Genomic DNA, 19,011 nt, shown 5'->3' with positions numbered 1-19,011 from the left:
GAAATCACTCTACACACAATTGAAAGATTACTTTTAAAAATCTGTTAATGATATCATGCATCTAGTTCTGGCTAATGCTGCCAACAGATTTGGCATTCCACATAAGCTCTCATGTCTTTTCAGTTCAGGCCCCAGGTTATGTTTGGAACAATTTCAATATGGTCTGAGACTGCAAGTCTGGCCACTTAGACTGATGAGGGATTTACACAGCAAATACAATCCCAGAATCATTTCTGAAATACACTAGTGCCCTGAAAAAGCAGCTTATTCTTCAGTGACAGAGTCCAGAGTTGGAGGTCCCAGAAGATGAGAATATAAAAGAAGAGGAAGGTAGAAAGTAGAAGAGCTGAGGTGGGGAGGACTTGCACAAGCTATGACTTAAGCCAAGTAAGCTTCTCAAGAATAGCATCTTGTGTACTACATCCATGGAGGAAATGAGCATATGTGAGGCTTCTGTGAAGTCATCAGAAATTTATCATACCATGGCACAAACACAGAACAATTCTTATAAAACAAAACTGCACATCAGGAACACAGGGCTCTCACAAACTACTGACCAAGCCCAGAGTGGATTTGGGACTGATCAACAGAACCCCATGGGGTAGAATCACTTAGGTTTTCAGGAGATGAAGACACCCCTCACAGAAGGGCAAAGGACCCAGACCATTACCCACTCTCCCAAGCATATTCCTGGCCTTGGAGAAGGAGCCCTATTTTATCCTCAATACATCCCTGCCTTGGAGGAAGATCACAGGCCTAGGCCACAGGCTGTTTCTGTCCTTGTCATATACTGTCCTAGGCTTGCGAAAGAGCTATGCAAAACTATGCTTTTCCCAAGAGGAAACTGGACCTTTATGGCACATAAGGCCTTCATATTCATTGTGACACTGTAATGCCCCAGTGAGGAATTTATTAGAGGCCTGTTCTTTTCAAGATGAAGATGTGCCAAGTGGCTGGTTTTAAATCAAAGTTGTCTCCTCTGTGATGACTTGGAGCCAAATGTGTTGACAATCCTGGTGAATCAACACGTGTGCCCTAGCATCCTAATCTCTAACAGGCTAACTTCTCTGTGGGGTGTTTTAGACGCAGTTCTTCTTCAGGTAAATTCTACTTCCTGGTCATTGGTAAATCCTGTATAATATCAATTATCCTCTTGTACATCACAGCTTGATACTGAAGGGTTACCCAACACATGAGATCACATTTACAACCTCCACAAAATTTATTCTTTGTTTGTTTTTGTTTTTTTCGCGGCACTGTTTTTCTCTGTTGCCCTTGGCTCACATTGCAGACCTGGCTGGCCTTAAGCTCACAGCGAGCCACCTGCCTCCTGAGTGCTGGGATTTGGGGCGAGGGCCACAATGCCGGGCTTCCAAATATATCTTAGACATAAATGTTACATGCTAAGAACAGAATTTTTAGAAGAAGTTAGAGAAACCAGGGGTCTGAGTTTGTAATCCTGCCAAGGATGTTTCTACTCACAAGGCCCTGCTCCCAATGCTTTGTGTAGATGTAATCCACACAGTGCAGTTAGTCAGAGACCATCACCAAGTCCAGAAAATTACTAAGACCGAAAAGGACCTCACAGGTGGCCACATCTGCTGCTGCTTATCTCGCATCCCCAGGGAAGACCCACTACACCAGTTTCCTCTGCCCAGCTGCCTGTTCCTCCTACTGTGAGCAGTGACTCTGCACTTACCATGTTGTGTCTTCTGACCTTGCCTGAGCTCTCTTCACAGCACCCAGCACAAACACTCAGAGAATATCGCACACAATCACTCAAGTCCGCTCCAGTACAGAGAGGACCATACAGCATGGCACCCGCAAGAACACTCTTTCTCTCTTTCCTGGGTTCCCTGATTGGCCACTGAGTCTTGAGTGACAGGAGCACTTCCCTATGGCTAGAGTGTGCTGAAGGGACACAGCACAGTAGTTCCTGGCACAGGCTTACTTTGCAGGACCAGTCTTTTTTCTTAAGTGGAGGCATCTGCATTTCAGTAGCAATCCTACCTGCTCTCCAAGACCCTGCATTTCCACCTTTGCACTCACCCCAGGGCAGAACCAGCCACTCAGGCCTCCTGAGCTCAGATGCCTGCCCCTTATCCTTTGCCCTTGAGCTCAACCAGGTCCTAACATCTGAGCTTGCCTGAGGCCCCAGCAAAACCCTCAGGCACTTCCCTTCTTCTTCCTAGAATCAGCGTGCACAGCTTGCAAAGCCTAGTGCTCAAATTGGAGTGGAGGGACCAGTCTGTCCCACAAGTGAAAAGGTACAAAAAAGATTCCCAATTAAAGAGAGTTTAGGAAACAACATTTTTGTTTTGTGGCTTCATGCTATGTTCAGGTAAACTGCAGCTGTCTTTCACCTGATAGATATGAAACAAACCTGGGAGGAAAGCAGGAAAGGGATGATAATCATTTTGGAGGGGCTGGAGAGACGGCTCTGTGCTTAAGAGTGCTGCCTGCTCTTCCAAAGGTACTGAGTTCAAATCCAGCAACCATATGGTAGCTCACAGTCATCTACAGGGAGATCTGGCGCCCTCTTCTGGTGGGCAGGCATACGTGAAGGTGAAACACTGTATACTTAAATAAATAAATCTTAAAATGTATATATAAAGAGATAATCATTTTGGAGCACTACAGTTAATCAACACATCATCCTCAGTGGAAAGGTGATTAAAAAGCAAACAAAGCCGGATGTGGTTGCTCAGGCCTTTAACCTTTAATCCCAGCATTGGGAGGCTGAGGCAGGCGGATCGCTGTGAGTTCAAGGCCAGCCTGGTCTACAAAGCAAGTCTAGGACAGCCAAGGCTACACAGAGAAACCCTGTCTCAAAAAACAAAAAAATAAAAAATAAAAACAAACAAACAAACAAACAAACCAAACCAAAAAGTCCATAGTTGTGCTAGGGCTGGGGGTGGGGCTGGGGTAGAGGATGGAGTGGAGGTGTGAAAGGAGGGAGGGGTGGGGGATGAGGGCGCCTTCCCCAGCAAGGAGAGAAGAGTCTGTGGGTCTCCACTGAGCAGAGGGCTCTTACAGGAGATAGGGAACCAGTAAGGACAGGGAGTGAGCCAGGCATGATATTCAAGGTAATGTCTCAGGTGACAGACTAGCAATCAGGCTGCTTCCCTGCAGGGACACACAGGCAACCAGGTGCTTTTTAATTATCTAAGTTTCAGATAACATGCCAGTAAACCCAGCACTTTGTAGGTAAATTGATATCCTGGAATTTGACACCTTGGTTATCTAAGGATCAGAAGACTGGGAGGTGTGCCCAGCAGTGGTGGAGCATGTCTTTACTCTCAGCAATCCTGATGCAGAGGTGGGCCAATTGCTGTGAGTTAGAGGCCAGCCTGGTCTATAAAGTACGTCCATGACAGCCAATGCTACACAGAGAAACCCTATCTAAAAAAAAAAAACAAAAACAAAAACAAAAAAATCCACACACAAACAAACAAACAAACAAACAAAAACCAATAATAGGCTTTATGGATTTGATGAAAGTCTTGACGTCATGTAGCCCTGGGCTATGGAGCCTCAGTATAAATGTCCTCTAGTCGGGATGCTGAATTGTCAGAGCTGCTGGGATTAGGATGGACAGTGAGCAATGGTGTTTCTGTTGGTTCATGTTGTGACCTATGAAATTCACACTGACCTATGAGCCTTCCTCGGTCCAGATTTCCTGGGGAGTAGGAGGCTCTGCAGGCCTGTGTATGGGAGGTGGTGATCCTTGTAATGTCACTGTCCGGAGTACACACACAGCCATTAATGTTGATGTGTGATGGGAGGAAACTTTGAAAACTAAAGGTCTATGTTCTAAAGGTTCAGATTTTTGCATTCCAGTTTCAGGTTTGTACTTTACATGTTACAAAATAGTTTGGAAACTGATAGAAAGTGGTGATGGAGATCATCCTACAGCAATACATATTTAGAATATTCTAAACTTTCTGCTACTACCAGCCAGCATGGTATGATCCAGAGAAATTCAGTTCCAAGGGAGAGATGGAGTTTCTGAAGTGCAGATGTTTCTCAGGTCTGGATGGTTTTCAGCAAAGTGGATAAGGGAGATTTCATATCTTTTGCTATAATCTATGTGGAAGGAAACAGAGATTGAATTTTTCTTGTACATTGTTTTGGGTTAGAACATCAGTGTGGCTGGCTTTACATGGACCCATGAGGAGGCATGATGGGATGCAGAACCTTAGGAAGAGATTACTTCCTGTGCAGAGAGAGAACTCCAGAGTATGAGGCCTGTTTGTAAGAAACGAAAAGTCCAAAACATAACAGGTTAAGGTTCACTTTTAGTTAATATTGTGTGAGTTGTGACTCCGTTTATTTAAAATTTATACACATAGAATCATAAGTAAATGTGTAATATCAGTCAAGTACAAACTTTTCCTGCATGTGTTTCCTTAGATCTTTTGTCAAAAACTTTTCTGTATGTTTCTGCTTTTGTTTTAGGCTTTTTCTCTCCATCCCCTTTACTCTTTCATAGATATTGTACACATTCTTGATTATTCTAATTTCTTGTGATATCAAACTATATTTTAGCACCAAACTTTTTTAGTGCGGTCAGATTACATAAAGGTTGTATTATAGTTTCATAAATCTATTCAGCATTCTGAGTATTTCCAGTTTGCATATAAGTTTGGAATGTGGTTTCCTTTTATGAATTTCTGGGAATTTTCTTTGGATTATATTCAATTGATGCTGCAGATTTACCATATGCCACATTCTTGTTCTAACAAACAGAAAATCCCAATTCTTTGACTTTTCCAATAAGACTCAAGCCAGATAAAGGAGTGAAAATAGGGTAGCACAGGGAAGGAGAGAAAACACCCAGCTGACTTTCCAACTCAGCCCACATCACACAGGGAAAAGGCATGCTAGTTCACCCTACAGCCTGGGAAGAAAAAGCCGGAAGCTAAAAGCCAAAGAACCAAAAAGTCAAGAAGCTGCTTCTTCTTCTTCTTCTTCTTCTTCTTCTTCTTCTTCTTCTTCTTCTTCTTCTTCTTCTTCTTCTTTTGGTCTTCTCCTTCTCCTTTTTCTTCCCCACAAGGTCTTAAATACCCCTCAACTCAGAGTCCCTCCTTTCTGTTAATCACTATCTGCTGGATACTTGCTTAGTCTCTTGACCTAGGGATAACTATTAAATCTTGTGTACAGAAAGCTCTTGGATTAAAGGCATGTGCTAATGCTGAGCCACCAAAATCAATTGCTTACTAGAAATAGAACATTCTTGAGTTAAATGTGTGTGTTGGGCTGAACCACACCAAACAAAAGACACATTTTTAGAGTTCACAATCTCAGGGTACACAATGGGATCAAATATCCTGCAACATTTCACCTTTTTTATGTAAAGAAAGACTTTTTCCCTACCATCAATAAACTATGTATACTCTCTGGTAAAAAAAAAAAAATTACATTCACAATGTCCAGACCATTAGCCTTACTCTTTAATTCCAATGCCATTTATTATTATGTTTAGCTTAGGTCTCTGGTCATTATAGCAGTTTGCCAATATATTTATTTTGTGGTCTTGAATTTTTGTTTTATATATTGAATCTGTTCTGTCCTTATTACATACATCCAGAGCAGTGTAGTTTTTAACAATGGGCATTAAGTGGTTTAATTGCTCTGTTTATGAGTTTCTCCTATGCTGACAGGGAAAGATGGAATCAAATTTGATATCATGGCCTGCAGGAAGCCTCTTTGGGTGTTTTCTGATGTCAAAGGATTACATAGCCTATGCCTTGCTGATCTGCATTCATTAGCCAAATGTCAGCTTCTGCCACACATTCAGCAAAATCCAGAAGGCTGGTGTCTACTTTCTAGATTACCTCTAGGAAAACCAAACCATTGTTTCTAGAAATGCCTTCCCTACGGTCCCTTTTCAAAAGGGTTTCCTTCTCATAACTAAAATATCTTCCATTTCCTTTTTATCTTAGTATTTTTAGAAATCACTTCTATAACATTAGCATCATAAACATGAGATCTAGTAACAGCTGTATCCCCAACCCAGTTCTTGATTGGTTCTCATCTTGCATTTAAAGCTCTAATAAGTCCATGGCATTCTGAATTAGCATTTTCTACAGCAAAAGATTCAGTTAATATTTTTCTGACTTCCAATTCTGATGCTATTCTTTTTAAACCTGAAATTAATCTATGAAAAAAAAACATAAAGGATTCGTTATGGCCTTGAATTACTTTAGTAAATGATTCAGATGTCTTTCCTGATTCTTCACCCTTATCTCAAGCATTTAAACTGGTAGTGCCAAATTGTGATCATCAAATTCAAGCTGTCCTTGTAAATCAGCATATTGACCTTCACCTAGGAACTGCTCCTATCAATACCCTCCCCTGATTTTGATGTTCTATGCCTTCACTTGCACTTTCCAACATGATTGCCACTGTAACTCCTGACCCTGTTCTAATACTGCTGCCACCAACTCTTTCCAATCTTGAGGGATAATGCTGTTCTGAGTCGCCTATGAATTTAGAAGCAATCTTCTCGGAGTGTTAGGGTTCAGGAACAGCCATACACTAACCATTCAAATGCCAGACTCAGATTGATTGAAGTTCATTTGAACGGTGAACAATTACTGACTGGACAGGGCCACAGCGGTCTCCAGAGCCAAACTGTGATGACGGTGTGTTTCTAAGGCAGGGTTTTCTTATATGAAAACTGTAACCAGGGAACAACCAGGTAACCAGGTGGGAAGCAAGGGGAAGAGCATCATTACATCATTTTGTTTGGCTAAGCACAAGAGGAATCCATTTTGTTCTGAGAACAATGTAACCAGCCAGCTAGACAAGGCATTTCAACCTGATTGAGTAGGATTTGTGGCAGTGGAGCTCTTGGGACCTTTCCAGATCACCAGGAGTGAAGAATATAGCAGGATGTTGTGGTCTTGATTCTAATAGAACATTATTTATCTTTACCCTAAGCAGAACATTCATTTATATCATGTATTGTTTTATTCTAAGCAGCAAGCATTGAATCTTCCTGGTTTCAGTCCTATAGGGCCTTAGAACTTGAACTGAATTTCATCTTACAATCCAAATGGGAACTTGGATTTAAGGAGCTTCTGATAGGCTAAGAGCTGGTGTTGACAGAAGAGCTAGATTTATGGTAGGATCTAAAGTAATCCTCATTGGAGGGGCTATTGTGTTTAAGCTGGTTAAGCACCTTACAACAAAAAGATGGATGCACACTACAGGACACAAGCACTTTCTTAAATCTCCTCAATTATAATATGTCCATAGTAGTCTATTTAACTTTATTATAATCTTGGAGGTGCCTATCACCTCCTGTTAGGACTTGTATAGTAACTGGATAAACTAAGGTTGGGTTTCTAACAACCTTGAGCTTCCACTTTCAGCTTCATTGTGTAGAAGTGTGGTAGGTCCTTGATTAAAATCCTATGTCTGTGTCTGAGAATTTTCCTTATTCTTGTTTTAGCTCATTCTAGGGCTATTTCAATCCCTTTGTCTCTGTCTGAGAATTTTCCTTCATGTCATTTATCGATCTTTCTGTCTTGTCTAAATTCGTGCACGTGTGTCTGAGTGTTTTTCTGTTTATAAGTCTATTTAACTTTCTTTCTAAGGCTTGCAGACCCTTCATCTCATCTTCTGCTCCTCCTGCCTTGGTGGGCTGGTGGCCAACAGCCCTCTGGCCCCCCACCTCTAAGGGAAGAGGAAAACCACACCTTTTGCTGTAACTGCAATCCCAGGCATCTTCTGCCTTCTTCTGGCCACTGTTGCGATAGCATACAGACACAATCAAACAAAACTCCCACAAACATAAAAGAAAAATAAAGTTTAAAATGTGGATATCTCTTTAGTGATGTCATAGGCCTGAGAAAGACCACAGTCAGGGCAAGCTAAAATGAAATTCTACTGGTACTGCATAGAGGCAGCTTTGGCTTTTCTCTGAGACAGTCTGCTTAGAGGTTTAAGCAGCCTTATTGTGACGTTTGAATTGCTCAGCAAAGGTGTTCCTTGCAAACAGTGTCCACAGTACTGACAGATGTGTTTTTCTTGATGTTTTCTAAATTTGTTCTTTGTGTAAGTGAGATTTGTAGCATTGAAACATCTCTCTGCTAGAACCTACAAGATGATTACCCAGTATCATTGCCTCCTGAGCAATATACTTTCAAACTGCCATGTACTTTGTTTTCAGCTTGGAACTTGTATAAGATAAACTTTCCAGAGGCATTTATGTAGATAATTTTTATAATTTACATATGTCTATGCATCACTTTGTGTAAGAATTCCTTAAATAAGCCGGGCGTGGTGGCGCACGCCTTTAATCCCAGCACTTGGGAGGCAGAGGCAGGCGGATCGCTGTGACTTCAAGGCCAGCCTGGTCTACAAAGCGAGTCCAGGGCAGCTAAGGCTACACAGAGAGACCCCGTCTCAAAAAAAAAAATTCCTGAAATATCACTGATTTTACATTGTGACCACATTAAAACAGCATTTACTTTTTGCATGCCTTGGAATAGGCAAAACTACATTGGAACATATCCAAATTCCTTAAGTAAAACCCCAATGCTTCCTTTGTTGAAGAAAGCCATTATATTAGAAACAAATCTCATGCTCTCCTTGCCTGCCATAGGGGAAATAATCTTTTTCAGCTCTTCTGTTTTAGCTGTTAGGATGGCTATACTTGTTTTCCCGACATCTAGAATTAACTAAAAGCCAGGGTTGGGCACTGTGGGAATTTTTCTTAATTACAACCTTTTGAAGTGGGAAAACCCTTATTTAATGTAGATCTCTTGAGGGGATAAGATTCAGCTTTAATCTAGGCCATGGCTTCTCATTGCAGCCTACATATATGAAGGGCATGAAGAACATAGCGCCTTCCCTTCATCTTATTGCCCTGCCTCCGGCTAGCAAGTTCATTTTCTTACTGGCATTAAAGCCTACTTCTTGGCAATTCTGGTATACACCAAAGAAAATCTCAGGCATTCAGCCAATTGGACTCAACAACTACTGAATTCTTTAACTTTCCAGTGTTAGTCAGACATTGATAGACTAGGTGGACAACAGCCTGTGAGACATTCGAATAAATCCACTCTCTACATAGAGAGAGAGATTCCTTTATCAGTTCCATTCATCTAGAAAACCTTGACTAACATTGCTGTGTAATTGTTTTTCACTTTCCCACTGGGAAGAGGTGTAGACTAAAAATAGTGTTTCACAGTGTTTGTCATCTGTTTCCTGCTTTTCCCCCATGATTGTTTCGTAACTCCCTGGTAAAAAGAAGCAGTAGTTTGCTTGTACCCAGTCTGAAGACACAAAACTAAAGTCTTGTCTCCTAACATTGCTCTTTCCTAGTGGGACATATGGATAACTCCACTGCAAGTTGAGAAATGGGCTCTTCAAGTTACCCACCTAGATAGAGGAGGAAGCAGGGGAAGTGGCTACTGGCTGTGTGAGTTGTTGAGGTCGGGGTCACTGTCCACAGAGGAGAGGAGCAGGAGGCTGTCGTGAGGAAGCACAAGCAGTGTGTCCTCCCCGGGTTAGTTGGGAAGACAGATGTTGAGGCCATTGGAGGACAGTGCTACTGAAATGCAAGTCTCTACAGCTCTGGAAAACGTTTGGCCATGGGTAGGAGGCTTGGGCCAGCAACCATGATTCTGTGCCCCTACCACAGCATGCCAATCTGGAGAGTTGTATATGTCACTCAAGAAGAAGTGGCCATTCTGAGCCTCCAGCCAGAGACACGCCCCAGGTCATATGCAAAGGCGGGTTCTTCCAGGAATCTTGCTGAAGAGTCAGCTGTGTGGCTGTGCAGGCTTGGATGGTTCCGCGTGGTGTGCTGTGACCTCTGCTGCTGGGTGTTGTGAGAGAAGCTCAAGCAACTGCCAAAGTCCCAACATGGTGAGTGGAGGGTCACTGCCCACAAATGGGAGGAGCAGGCTGCTGTGGAGAGCTAGCTGGAGTGGTGGGACTGTGTGGGAAGACAGACCAGGAGGCTATTGGAAGATACGCACACGTGCTGCTGAAATTCTAATCTCTGCAGACCTGGAGATGTATGGACCTGGACTGGAAGCTTGGGCCATGAACTCTTTTGCTGTGTCCCTTCAGGACACTGTAATTCTAAGGGAGGTGCTCATGTCACTCGAGACTAGCCGGCCAATCAGAGCCTCCAGGCAGACCAGCCAGTCTGAAGATGAGGCTCTTTCTTCTGGCTGCCATACCCAGCTGCATCTCTTTAGCTGAGCTTTCTTTAATGGGTCTGTGTGATGTGCTTTGAGCACTGCTGCTGAGTGCTGTGAGGGAAGCTCAGGCAAGGTCCAAAATGACCAAGTGGTGAGCTCAGGGTCACTGCTGACTGATGGGTTATCTCTACAGGTGAAATAAGCCAGATTGAACATAAAAGGGCATGTTTACTTGGGAACTGAAAATCCTAGGCTAGTTCAGTAGCCTCAGGGGACAAGGCCAGAGGAAATCACACTCCGCCCCCCAAGTATGGCAACAAGGAATGCAGGTGAACTAAAACTCTTAGGCTAGTTCAGTAGCCCCAGCATACAATAGCAGAGGAAATGCCCCCTCCCCCAGCTCCCTATGCAAGTATGGCAAGGAAGGATTGCAGGTGAAGGAAGATGAAGTAACTGCCACCTGCTGTACTAGGGAAGCCTTGGCCCCAGGGGTGGGGCTTGGAGCATCTGAAGGAATGCTAAGATTGTGCAGAGGCTTTCCTTGCAGGGGGCAGGGTTGGAGAGAGAAGTGGGATTGAGCAGAGCATGTAGGGGAGGGGGAGGGCAACTGCAGATGCCAACTGAACACCCACAATGGGGAGGATCAGAAAGGTGAGCTGCAGGAGCTGGTGTGCTGGGTGCTCCCTGGGGGTGTGTGATAAGCAAAGGCCAGATGTGGCCACCTTTTGGGGTCCTATATGACCCTAGTGCCTTCCTGGACCTGGACCTGGCAACTGAATAACTTCCTACGGGGCTGTAATTGGGCAATTCTTTTGGAGCTTGGGCTGGTGTATAGAAATGCTCTAGGAAGGATGCCAACCTTGGAATGCCTTATTTTCAGTAGGATCTGCTACAAGTTCTGCCCTTAGCATTTCACATTTAGGTGTAAGATCCTCTCTCTCCTCTCGAGTTTGTCTCATTGTATGAAGCTTCACTTGACGTCATAAACATCTCCCTTTCATTTCATTTCCCCCTGTGAGCAGTGTACAAGATGCAATTCTTACAAACCTTACTAGACATAAGACACAGCTTGTACAAAACCTCCTCACCTCAGCTTTTGTACTTTCTATCTTCTACTTTTCTGTCTTTTTCATACTCTGGAGCCTTCCACTTAGGACTCTGTAACTGATGTTTGAAAGCACTGATGTCCTTAAGAAATACTTCTGTCACTATCATTGCTGGGCAAATGCCTTAAGTGGCTAGGCTTGCTGTGTCAATTTCATATTTTGATTGTTCAAAACATAACCTGGGACTAAATTTAAAGAAATTTAATGGCAGCAGCATATAGAATGCAAAACAGGTTTTAGCTGTCCTTACTGAGATTTTTTATTAGTAATTTTTTATTTGATTGTATTATGATGTCTGGGTGACAAGGCATATTAATTCTAGCACAGCTTCATCTAATGTCTTGGAGAAAAGTCTTTTTGATAAAGCTATGCTAACTCAAGGGAGCCTTGATGGCTGTCTGTTTCCCAGAGAAATGGCCCTGCTTTCTTCTTGACTAAACTTTCTAAGTTCTTTAATTAAAGGAGTGTACCACAGCAGACTTTTGAAATAACTCATTTTAGTCGATTAGCAGGAATAAAGATTTTCATGTGGATCGAGGCTTCTGTCTTCAGAACAGAACAGGATGCACAGTTTATGTTTACACTGCAGGGTGAAGTGGGACAGGCCATAACTAGCTCTCAGACTAATGTTTAAGACAGTCAGCTGCAAGAACCAATACTATGAAGAAAGACCTGATTGAGGAAAGGTGATTGATGATGTCATTTCCCAGTATTGATTAACTTATGCATGTGAATGGAAACAGACCAGGTCAGTGGTAAACATTTTCATATCAGTTAGCTGAAGCAGTTTTCTATTCATGTTATTCATGCAGAATCAAGCAACAGATAAACCCTTCTCTGCCATGGACTCTTAGCAAACTATGTATGCTTTGCCTGAAAGTTTCCAGTTCCCCTTCTGAGGATCTCCAGCAGCCAGGCAGGGCTGTTTCAAGTGTTGGACCTGGAATCCCCCTACATATTCCCTGGGTGCCCCCTTTTTACATCCTCTGCTCACATGGGTGCCACCTGCGTGTGTTCCATGAGAAGGGTTCTCAGATCTTCAGCTTGTGTTGTTGGCCTCTCCACATCTCCAGACAGCAACACTCCAGGACTGCAGAGCTGCTGTGGCTAAATCTCCACAGTGCTGGGATGAGCGATCACACTCCTGGAGAAACTGAGAAGCTGAAGCCATGGAAAAGGCAGCAGCACCCAAAGCATCAGTTGTAGTTGCTGCTGAAACGGAACTCACGGGGAGATTTGTTCAACTGGAGCTACTCTGTGAGCTCCAGTGCCACCTCTATTGTAGGTTTAGCTTTTTCAAAACCTACTTTACTTAGAGTTCCTAAATCCTTTTATCTTCCTTTTAATCTACCATCGAGAAGTAGAAGAGAAAGAAGGGTCATAGAAAAAAGGGGTAGGAGCTAGTTTAGAAGCAGTTCTTTGTGGGAGATTCTATTCTTCCTTGGCAGGGTACCAGAGCCAGTCCAATAGGAAGCACCAAACAATACCATGAGTCAGTGACAACAGATGATAAATGCTTGTTCTGCTTGAGTTAAAGGTAAATGTGTGTTCTGTTGGAGTTAAGCAATATTACCCTGCTTTGTTTCTTTTTCAGGAGAAGAGTAGGGCACTAGCACATCCCCAGTATCCCCTACCTTATAGCCCATGGAATCAGTTTAAAATGCTTTGTCTATCCACCTAGGCACAGTGTAGCAGGAATAGAATTAATTCTTCTTGCCTGGGTAGGACACATTATACCTGAAATAAAATTGATTCTTCCTGATTATCTTTTTTAATTACTCTGTGAATGGTCTGGGTCACCGTGTCCTTTCTCAAACCCATAGTATATTCTTAACCAGTGAATCTTTGTTAAATGATCAGTAAACTTTCTCTGACCTGAGTTTGGTGCCCACGAGGTCAGTGTGGGCTGTTCCTGAACCCCAATAGGCCAGAGCAAGCAGGCTTCTAGGCTAAAAAAGGTTTCAGCTGCAGATAAGTGAATTGAAGCAGGCAAAACTGTTAATGATGCCGGGCGTGGTGGTGCATGCCTTTAATCACAGCCCTCTGGAGGCCGAGGCAGGCAGATTGCTGTGAGTTTGAGGCCAGCCTGGTCTACAAAGTGAGTCCAGGACAGCCAAGGCTAACACAGAGAAAGTGTGCCTGGGTTGGAAAAGAGATCAGGCTGCAAATAAGAAAGTGCTCAAGTAAGCAAGCAAGCCAGGGAACAATGTTTGTCCATAGTTTTTGCTATAATTTTCTAGGTTGAGTTTCTATTCTAACCTTACACAATGTTGGACTGTGAAAGAATCATCTAAAAAAGCAACAAGTGGGGCCGAAGTAAGTGCAGTCTGTGGGTTTAGAGAAAAAACAGAACTAGGTAGTTTTAGATGGCCGTCAAATCCTGAAAGGGAAGAAGGGATTTTCAAGGAGCTTCGCACCAGTAAAGAGAAAGCCCTACTCTGCATTGGAAGCCTAAGATGGGCAACACCCATTCTTGCTACACCTTAAATGAATGGAAAGTATAGGCAAAGTGATTGCCAAGCAGGAAATTCATATAAAACATGCTGCAACTCTGGTCCATGGCTGGCATATTTCATCTCAGTTTAGAAACCAAAGTGGCAGGATCACCCATTGTTGTAGTGTTTTGTTTTGTTTTGTTTTTTAATTATTTATTATTTATACAGTATTCTGTCTGCAGGCCAGAAGAGGGCACCAGATCTCATCATAGATGGTTGTGAGCCACCATGTGGTTTCTGCCAATTGAACCCAGGACCTTTGGAAGAACAACCAGTGTTCTTAACCTCTGAGCCATCTCTCCAGCCCCCATTGTACTGGTTTTTAAAACAAGAATGATGCACAATTCAAGGTCATGTATTCTGTCTCTGTGTCTTCAGTTCAACATTGCTCTAGCTATTTATGTGTAAAGATACAGTGCCCCAGTAAGGAAACTGTGAGATTTCATTTCACCAGGCTTTGGATATGTAGCCCGTATTGCATTTTGAGACCATAAGATGTTGAGATACCTAAGTTCTGAGAAATATATCATGGAGAGATGCATATACTGAGTTAAAGTAACAAAACTGAGTGATGAAAGAGAAATTGCAGTCATAGGGCCATCTATACCCTGTGAAACTGAAGCCCCATGTATCTGAGACAGAGCTATGGCACTCGGTGTTTGAGTTGCTGGATTTTTATTTATTTATTTATTTATTTATTTATTTATTTATTTATCTGTCTCCATCCAATCTTGCCTCACTATATGTACATTCCTCTCTATTAGAACGGGAAGTTTTATTCTGTGTCAATGTATATTGTAAAGATATAACCTGTTTCCAGATTTTAGAAAATATAGCTATCAAAAGATTTTCTGGAGTGTCAGAAAAGTCTTTGTACTCCTAAATAGTGGATGAGCTACTGTAGACTGTTAGGATCATTGAAGTTGTTTAAAATGCATTTGCACTGTGGGTCAATAGTGACCTATATCACAATTTAATTGGTCAAATCAGAATGACTCTAGTTAGTGTCATTTCTTTAAATACTTATCTTCTTCTTCTTTTTTTTTTAATTGGCTTTCTTAGGGGAGCTTTTGAGGTAGGAGTTTACCTAGATGTCTTTTTAGGGATGAGATTTGAGTGGCTGTAGACTCAAGCCATTTTATGTTTTTGTTTCTTCTGCGTTGAGTTTGAAACCGTTTGTTCAGCTTCCTTCTCATGCTATCAAGCATCCATGACTATAGACTGTGCTGCTCATTAATGAACAAATTAATTAAATCACTTTACATCCTGACCTGTCCCTCCTCTACTCCCAGTCCCACCATCATTCCCCCTTTCCCCAAGTAGCCCTCCTTCTCCTCAGTGAAGGGGAGGCCCACAATTGCTATCAACCTCCCCTGGAATTTCAAGTTGCAGCAGGACTAAGAACATCCTTTCCCACTGATGCCTAAGGAGGCAGCCCAGATAGGGAAAAAGGGATCCAAAGGCAGTCAGCATAGTGAAGATGGCTCCTTTTCCCATTGTTAGGGGACCACATGTTCACCAAACTGCACATCTTCTATATATGTGTAGTCAGCCTATGTATGCTCTTTGATTATGGTTCAGTTCCTGTGAGTCCCCATGCACTCAAGATAGTTGACTGTAGGTTTTCTTGTGGTGTCCTCAACTACCCAGGATCCCATTATCTTTCTTCCCAACATTCCCCCAAATTCCCTGCTCTCTGCCTGTTGTTTGGCTCTGGGTCTCTGCATCTGTTTCCATCAGCTGCTGGAGGAAGACTCAGAAAACACTTATGCTAAAAACCTGTCTGCAAGCATAGCAAAGTATCATTAGTAGTGTCAGGGATTGGCTCTTTCTCCTTTGGGTAGGTCTTATGTTGAGCAGCAAGTTATTTGCCATTTCTTCAGTCTCTAATCCATCTTCATCCCTATACTTTTTGTAGGCAAGATAAATTTTGAGTCAAAGGCTTTAAGGGTGGTTTTGTGTCCCCCTCCCTCCGCTGGAGGTCCCACGAGGCTATAGAGGTTGGCAACTTTAGGCTCTTAGAACCTGATGGTACGGGTCTCAGCTAGATTCACCCACATAGATTCCTTTCCCAGGGATGACCCCTTTTGCAGAAAAGTGTTAATTCAGAACATGGCTGCTTTCATAAGAGATCACATTCAAAGACTTTCTTAGGCTTATATAACCCAGCAGGCAAGAGATCACAACCAAAGGTCTTCTACGTCTGTGTGATCCAGTTGTAATACAAAACATGCCTTTAATCCAGGAGACAGAAGCAAACAGATTTGAGTTTAAGGCCAGCCTGGTATAGAGCAAGTATCTAGTAAAAAAAGTAGATCCATATATGGTGATATAGTCCTTTAATCCTAATTGAAGGTTAAGTGAATTTAAAGAAGGAAGCAGCACCCAGGCTTGATAGTGATATGATTGTGTGGAAGAAGAGGTGATGAATCAGAGAAGATTTGGTAGAATAGGATATGGCCAACTCCCACTAGAGAGAGCCCAGGGAAGCTACTTAAGAGGCATTTGTACAGAGAAAGGAAGCCGTTTTACCAGGAACCAGACCACAAACAAAATGAGATGTCTTTCTCTTGCCAAAAGCTCAAGGATGGTTCCATTACTTTAGGGGTTTTCTTCTGCTAAAATCAAACTAAGCTCTTAGCAAATGAATATTTATAAAAGTGTAGTCTTGAAGGCAAGTAAATACTTAAATAGAAGTGGATCAGGGCATAATGATTTTACAAACAGTATTGCTGCTGGGCAGTGGTGGCATATGCCTTTAATCCCAGCACTTGGGAGGCAGAGGCAGGCAGATTGCTGTGAGTTCGAGGCCATTCTGGTCTACAAAGGGAGTCCAGGACAGTCAAGGATACACAGAGAAGCACTGTGTTGAAAAACAAACAAAAAACCAAACAACAACAAAAGTACTATTGCTACCCAGCACATCTTCCACAGTGGGCAGATGAAAAACACAGTTTTATTAGTCAAGGTTCTCAACGTGAGGACATCTGGTAGAGTGGATCTCATTCTGTGTATTTTGAAAGTAAATTTTTTGAATGTCTCACAACTTGGTCCAGCTAGTTCATCCTTGGCTATCTACCAAAGGAAACGTAAAGACTCCAGAACTTGTTTGATCCATGAGGCTGGATGTCTTATCTGGTGCTCAGTATATTCCAGAAGTCCAAAAATTAGGATGTAAAGACACTAAAGGAATGAAAATTTCCTATCCAAGACTAATGAAAACAGGCAAAGAAAGAAAGCTTCCTTCTACAATATCTTCTTTATATGTGGGCTGACACCCATAGCTGTGGCCCTGATTAAAGATCAATATTATCATCTCAAAAGATCCACCTTAAAGAAAGATCTTTCCAGTTCGAAAGCCTTATTTCAGAAAACTCTCTCCAAAAAGAAAGCCTGGGGTACTATATCGTGAGTCTGGACAAGTTCATATAGAGGTCTGCCTATTCCTACTCATGCTCAACTAGCACATCCACATCTAAAGATGGTGGCAATGTAACCGCAGACAGAGACATCTGCGGCCACTTTTTGGTAAAAATCATGCAAGAACATATACAAATTATAAAAGGAAGGACACACTTGCTTTCATAGAGGACCCGAAAGAGTTCATTTTAACTAGCCCTGTCTGCTCTGACTGAGGCCTTTGACATCACTGTAGAGAATACCATTCCTTCTTTTTTTTTTAAACCTTGTTTTTATTTTATGATTACAGGTATTTGCCTGTATATATTTGTCTACAGTGCCTACAAAGGCCAAGAAGCTCTCAGATGTCCTGGTGCAGAAATTATAGCAGGTTGTTAGCTACCATAGAACTTCTGGGAAATTCATAGAGCATCTTCATTACTATCTTTGCCTCTAGTCCCAGGCGTTCTGACACCAACTCCTGGCCTCCCTGGCCACCAATCGTGAATGGGGTACAAAGACATGCATTCTGCCAAAAAGGACTCTAACTAGGATTAATGGGTATGGGGAGAGGTTGATATAAGGTGTCGCCACAAAATTTATATATATTCAAGGATATGAATTGGCCTCCAAAATGCTGGGGTTACTGGCATGCTGTCTGAAACTTGTATAAATAAATCACCTGGTAGCCTGTGTGTCACAGCAGGGAAGCAGCATGATTGCTAGTCTGTCACCTGAACATCATGCCTGGCTCACTCCCTGTCCTTGCTGATTCCCTCTCTCATCTAAGAGCCCTCTGCTCAGCAGAGACCCACTGACACTTCTCTCCTTGCTGGAGAAGACACCCTCATCCCCCATGCCCCCTCCCTTCGCACCTCCACTCCACCCTCTACCTGCCACCCCCACCCGCAGCCCTAGCACAACTGTGGGTTTTTGTTTTCTTTTTAATCACCTTTCCACTGAGGATGATGTGTTGATTAACTACAGTGCTCTAAAATGATTATCATCTCTTTCCTGCTTTCCTCCCAGGTTTGTTTCATATCTATCAGGTGAAAGGTAGCTGCAGTTTACCTGACCATAGCATGAAGCCACAAAACAAAAATGTTGTTTCCTAAACTTCTTTAATTTGGAATCTTTTGTGTATCCTTTGACTTGTGGGACAGACTGATAACTCCACTTCAAAATGAGTAATGGCTTTGCAAGCTGTGCACCCTGATTCCAGGAAGAAGGGAAGTGCCTGAGGGTTTTGCTGGTGCCTCAGGCAAGCTCAGAAGTTGGGACCTGGTGAGCTCTGGGGCAAAAGGGGAGGGGCAGGCATCTGAGCTCAGGAGGCCTGAGAGGCTGGTTCTCCCCTGGGGTGAGTGCAAAGGTGGAAATGCAGGGTCTTGGAGAACAGGTAGGAGTGCTATTGAAATGCAAATCTCTCCACATTTAAAAAAAAAAAAAGACTGGTCCTGGAATGGAAGCCTGTTCCAGGAACTACTGGGTGTGTCCCTTCAGCACACTCTAGCCATAGGGAAGTGCTCCTGTCACTCAAGACTCAATGGCCAACCAGGGACTCCAGGAAAGAGAGAAAGAGTGTTTTTCCGGGTACCATGCTGTAAGTTCTTCTCTGTACTGGAGCGGACTTGAGTGGCCATGTGAGATATGCTCCCAGTGTTTTTGTTGGGTGCTGTGAGGAGAGCTCAGGCAAGGTCAGAAGAACAATATGGTAAGTGCAGAGTCACTGCTCACAGTAGGAGGAACAGACAGCTGGGCAGAGGAAACTGGGAATTTATTTGCTGTGTAATCCCTCATCAGCTCCCTGGGGCTGCGAGATAAGCAGCAGCAGATGTGGCCATCTGTGAG

General features: G+C 42.9%; 2 protein-coding genes across 2 annotated transcripts in view; one reads left to right on the top strand and one right to left on the bottom strand.

Moving 5' to 3' along the window:
• Positions 1-19,011, bottom strand: part of LOC311586306 (uncharacterized protein) — a gene marked incomplete at its 3' end in the record, with an annotated part of 120,551 nt that overhangs the window by 9,022 nt on the left and 92,518 nt on the right. The gene's annotated exons all lie outside the window — the stretch shown is intronic.
• Positions 9,866-19,011, top strand: part of LOC311587550 (uncharacterized protein) — a 43,185-nt gene continuing 34,039 nt past the window's right edge. The window contains exon 1 of the mRNA XM_084764510.1: positions 9,866-9,882. The gene's annotated coding sequence lies outside the window, so the exon portion shown is untranslated. The remainder of the gene's footprint in view (positions 9,883-19,011) is intronic.

This window comes from Acomys minous, assembly GCF_964271855.1.
Source record: "Acomys minous genome assembly, chromosome: 16".
Taxonomy (NCBI): Eukaryota; Metazoa; Chordata; class Mammalia; order Rodentia; family Muridae; genus Acomys; species Acomys minous.
Note: the sequence above shows the minus strand (reverse complement) of the source record. Positions and strands in the feature narration are given on the sequence as shown.